The sequence below is a fragment of the Rhinichthys klamathensis genome, unplaced genomic scaffold (genome assembly GCF_029890125.1).
Source record: "Rhinichthys klamathensis goyatoka isolate OS25496 unplaced genomic scaffold, OSU_Roscu_1.1 h1tg000404l_1, whole genome shotgun sequence".
NCBI lineage: Eukaryota > Metazoa > Chordata > Actinopteri > Cypriniformes > Leuciscidae > Rhinichthys > Rhinichthys klamathensis.
Window position 1 is genome coordinate 877,830 of NW_026606905.1, and position 6,000 is coordinate 883,829.

Below are 6,000 nucleotides of genomic sequence, written 5' to 3' on the forward strand. Positions count from 1 at the left end.
CTTAAGCCTCGATAATCTTTAATTGAAAGAACTTTTTCGAACAAGCTTCACAATCGCGACACTGCACTCCCTTCTGTGTCAGTCACACACTCATCACACCCGCGCTTCTTCGTCTCTCTCTGCTGCATTCACAGCACGTGCAAAAAGTAGACCGCTCGCCAAAATAAGAGTACCCCGTTACATGAGCGTGAGTCCAATAATGAAACATTGAAAGAACTAGTTATTCAACCCGAACCTTCATCCCAAGGACAACTTGAGCAGGACGTTTCTCAGTGATTCACTACTCAGTTTGAGGTACATTATGAGATGTTGCAAACGTTATTCCTAACCATCAGCATTAACAAGTGCATGTCCATCAACAAACCGATTATTTTACTTGTACTTATTTATTTACCGATTATTTTTCTAATTTATTGCGGTGAACATGTGGAAACTGTATCAATAACAGTGTATACCTTAGCCGAGCTCTAGCGTGAATGACTGATGAAACATAAACGTTGGTAAAACAAATCTTGCTCCATGCTTAATCTTTCCTCAAAGTAGTGAGAACGACAGACAATCTGCATTAATAGACCCAGTTTTAGGTAATAGGGGCCCACAACTGATTAGCAGAAGTATTTCAGTTAAGACAGTAATAATGTTATAATGTATAATGTTAAATAAAGCAATAATGTTATTACTGTATTACTGTAATGGGATCTGCTCCTGTCTGCCTTGCTGTTGCTGCTTCTGCAGAGTTGGAAAGTGTCTGTAAGCTTCGTATATCTCTCTGTTTTGAATCATTATTAACTATCATTCCCTGCTGTTTATACTGCTAAATGTAACTTACTCAACATCACATATTAACCTGACATCGCTAGCTTCTATCTAAATTGTTGCTAGCACAACACACTAGTAATTCGCTAGCCTGTTAGCGTGCCATCCGTGCACTCTTTATTTATTTATTTATTGCGCTTGCGCGCTCGCGCCTTTTACAAATCCATCAACAACTGTGGTGAGTAGGATCAGTCAACAAACACGGTGAGTCATGTCATCTTCTCCTCTTATTGTCACTTGCACTTCATGTAACATGTATAGTATAGCCTTTTCTGTCAGCACAGGATTTACATGTGATAAATCCAGGGAGATAGTCAGGCTGACGGAGAAGATTTCAGAACTAGAGACATGCATCCAAACTTTAATTGAGGTTAATTGTAAGAGTAAAAGGGCTTTAGATCCTGCTTTGCATGCGACTAGCTTAGTGAACACTGTACATTGTTCGGTCCCAGCTGTAGTAGAGCCCGTGCAGCAGGGCAATTGGGTGACGGTGAGACGCTGTAGTCGCGGGACAAAACACCGCACTTCTGTTTCGATTACCATAACAAATAGATTCTCCCCACTCAGTGAAACACCCACTGTGAATCCTGCTGAATGTGCCCTAGTTATTAGCGATTCTATTACACGGAACGTGAAAATAGAGACACCAGCCATCATAGTCACATGTTTGCCGGGAGCCAGAAGCGCCTGACATCAAAGCAAATTTAAAAGTGCTGGATAATGCTATTCGTAAATTCTCTAAGATTATTATTCACGTCGGCACTAATGATGTTCGACTTCGCCATTCGGAGATCACTAAAATTAACGTTAAAGAGGTGTATGAACTCGCAAGTACAATGTCAGGCACTGTAATTTGCTCTGGCTCCCTTCCTGTTCGCCGGAGTGATGAGATACTTAGTAGACTGTCCTCACTTAATGGTGGCTGTCTAAGTGGTGTCCGCAAAATAATATAGAATTCATAGACAATTGAAAAGGTTTTCAGGGCAGACCTGACCTGTTGAAAAAAGACGGTATTCATCCCTCCTGGGATGTTGCTGCTCTTCTCTCTAGTAATATGGCACATAGTCTTAGAGCTCAAACATGAAATGGGACTCAGGTCAGGAAGCAGACAGACTGGCTAAACCGACCGTCTGCTAGCTGTCTCACGTCACTAAGGTCAGATAAATCCCATCACATACAGTAGGTACTCAACCAGAATGCCTATTACCGCCGCGACTCGTGCCGCGGCAAATCCACCGCGGCAAAAATAAACTAGTCGCATTTCAAAGTCCTTTGCGAAATGACCGCCAGGTGGCGCAAAGGGGCATTTAGCAAAACAGCCGCAATTACTGCATTTTGAAACGGGCTAATGTCAATTAACAGTAAGGATGAAATAGTTGAGACTGATTGAATATGTAAAAAATAAAATAAAAATAAACAAACGAAAGAGAATAGAACAAACCTTTAGAACAAAAAAAAATATATATATATAAATAAATAGTTTAACCTATAGGCTAACAGATTCAGTTAAATTAAACGAAAGCAAAACGTAAAGTAAAAGTAGGCTACATTTAAACAGAATATAACAAACTTTTAGAGCAGAACATTTTATGAATCAAAAGTTAAAATAGGCCTCTCTCGCAATTAGGTGCAATGACGCTAAACTATTGAGGAATGAGAGGATTGAAGAAGAGCGCTTCTCTCGTGTGCGCGCACTGACTGCTGAACTACCGAACTTCTGGGAAATTCTCAGTGAGAAAAGTTGTGGTCGAGTGGTAGAACTTAGGTTTCAATAATTTAGATGACACGGGTTCAAATCCTGTCCAAACACAGTAGCCTACTTATAAAATACAATTCCATGCATTTTTCCATTTTACACAAAGGAACAAATATTATCCACAAGATTGACTGAATTTATATCAATCTGTATAATAATTCCAATCGTAATTTCAAAAGCAGTTCTGTTAAAAAAAAACAGAAAAAAAAAAAAAAACTTCATGGGGTTCCATAGGCTACGTTTTTAAAAACATTGTGTAACAAGGTGCTATATGCTGGTGGGGGATTTCCCCCCAGTAATCAATGCTTTGCCTAATTCACCAATAGACCATATCAAATATATATATATATTATATATATATAAAATATGCAACACGCACGTTTAAACAACAAACAATAAAATCTGAACCGGCGCTTCTGCTCCTGTATTGAGAGATAACATGCAGCGCGTTTCAGTTACGATCCTGGTTCCAGTGGCCTTAATACATTCATGGCTTTTCAAAATGTCACAAAGCGTTTTGAGATGTTTTTGAATGAAATATTGAAGTTTATAATTAAGTGTTTTGGCACATCACGCCGAGTGGCGCTACGCATTATTCTAAAGTCTGGCATGTTGAAATAGAGTTCAACAAACACGGCGGCGCTTTCACTTGAAATTATTTTTTCTCATAACAGCTAAAAGAACTTTCTAGGATAGAAGCTATCCTACTCCGTAATTTTTGGTCATACAGATAAGATATCATCTTTTAAAACAGTAAAAGGTGTTTTATGCTAACGATAAAACGTTTTCTCGCTCATGTGAGCGAACACACTGGAGAAACAAACGTTTGGGCATTTCACAGTGAGTAAATTCATGGCCGAGTGGAAGAATTCACGATTCAATCATTTAGATAACACGGGTTCAAATCCCGCACAAACAAGGACTTTTGTCAATTTTATATTACCCTATTAATGCATTTTATATCCTATTATTAATGCAGAGAGATTTGTCTAGTTCTAAAACTCTGTTATGCACCATATAGGCCTAGTTTTTGCTTATATTATAAAAGAAAATTGCCATGCATTTCCATTTTACACTGGAACAAATAGTATCCAACAGAATGACTTAACATCTACCAATCGTAATTTCAAAAGCAGTTCTGTAAAAAAAAAAAAAAAAAAAAAAATATATATATATATATATATATATATATATATATATATATATATATAGCCTAGGCCTATAAAGCCTATTTTTTGGATTCCCTACATTGAGTTTTTAAAAACATGGTTTTAAGCAAGGTGTGATTTGCCAGGGGGGACGGGGATTTCCTTCTGGTCTAATCATCCCTGCTTCTGCTGAATTATTTTAACCCCCCACCCCCTTCCTCCGCAGTAATCAGTGCTAATAGGCTTAGGCTACTTCACCAATAGACCATATAAAATATATAAAATAAAGATATGCAACAGGCACGTTTAAACGACAAACAATAAAATCAAAACCAGCGTTTCAGTTACAGTAGCCTACGTTCGTGGTTCCAGTGGCCTTAATGTAGGCCCACGGCTTTTCAAAATGTCACAAAGCGTTTTGAGATTATTTTGAATGAAATATTGAAGTTTATAGTTTTGGCACATCACGTCGGGTGTCGCTATTGTTCTAAAGTCGGGTTTTATTCTGGCATGTTGAATTAGTGTTCGACAAACGCGGCGGCGCGTTCACTTGGATTTATTTTTCTCATAACAGCTAAAATAACTTAATAGGCTTCTAGTAAACTTTTATTCATATTAGGCTAACAACATTTTAGCAGTCGTCTCTGTCTCCGGGAACTGCTCGTCACAAAACTGAACCGAAAGCCACTTGCCTCAGCTCATGTCTAAAGCCTTTAAATGTCTAAATATTTAATAAATGTTATCTGATTATGTAATCCATCTGAAACTGAGAGGTACAGAGGATCTACTTAAACATGTTTAACTATGTGAGCGCTTAAAAATGAGGAAAGGACAAGGCAAGGGGAAAATCTCGCTCTAATTAAATAGGCTAAATCGCCCTGAATTAAAATGTAAAAACAAATCAAATAATTTATTTGTCGAAATGTTGCGCTATTGTTTCATTTAAGTTCATAATTATTCTATAAATGTTATTTAGTTTAACAGCAGCACAACGAAGCACTGTGGTTCGAGATTTATTTGAATAAAAAAGAAAAACTTATTGAAATTGAATGAATTATTGAAATTAAATATTTAGTAATAAAGTTTCATGACAGAAATATCACTACATGTAGCTCACATTATTTAATTCCTTCATTATCAACACTTTAATAGCCTAATGCTAATGTCTAATAGCGGTTTAAGTGTGAATTGCGACTTCTTGTTTTAAGTCAGTCTCAGATTCAGAGAGCCTGTGGGGGTTTGGAGGGACAGTGGCTTTATCGTGCGTGCACAATAGGTGTTAATGTTCGTCTTTCATATGGAGATGTCGGATAGCCAGCCCAATGAGCAGGCAAAGGCTAAATTCTTTTAAGGATAAATCTCTCGATGTGTCCAAATGTAGGCCCTATATCTTATTTAATTATAAATATAGTGTATTTTTTGTATTTAAAGTTTTTCACACAAAATTTAAATTAAAGTGTTCAATCCAGTTGTTTCAACTGTTTTTATAGAGTTTTAGAATGTTTGAAGCAGTGTGTATGATTGTCAACAATCTGGCATTATCTAAACATTAACTGTTGACGAAACGAAGCAGATAAAGAGCTCTTTAACTCAACCTCGTTTTATTGTAAGTGAATTCAACAAGGCATGCTGTGTCTTTGAAGCAACAAAGGCAAAATCATTTGTTACAGTTTTTTTTTTTTTTTGGAGGGAGACAAAATAAACTTTGCTAAAAAGAGATCCAGCGCAAGAGAGAGGCAAAGAAAAACGCATGTTCTTAATTTATGTCGTTTTGTTCGTTTTGTACTGTTTTAATTGTTTAATTAAGCTGCAATTTATTTGGCAATACAAATTTAAAATGTTGCAAGAATAAGATTCTGTGTTTCTTATTTTGCATCGCAAAGGAAATAAACTCTAAACTCAATGCAACCAGCTGTTTTAAACAAATAAACTGTCCCACTTTATTTAAACCTTAAAAATGTGCGATGGGGTTTCAAACTTAATTAATTTTAGTGTTCTTTTACATTTTCATTTGTTTTTATATTGAAAGCAATACTATTTAGTTAGTCTGTTATTTTGTGTAGCCAAGTCAACAAAATCAGTCTTTTCTGATTTGTTCAATTTATGGATCTGGTTTGAAAAATTTCTTCCGTTGCTATGGCCGGGTATCACTGTCTATCACCTCAATTTCGTGAATGATTCACAAAACAATAATTTAGCAGATTAAAGACAAGCTTCATTATTTTCATTTTCTGACGCGATCAGCTAATCTTCCCTCATCAGTTTTGTCGTGCAGCGGCT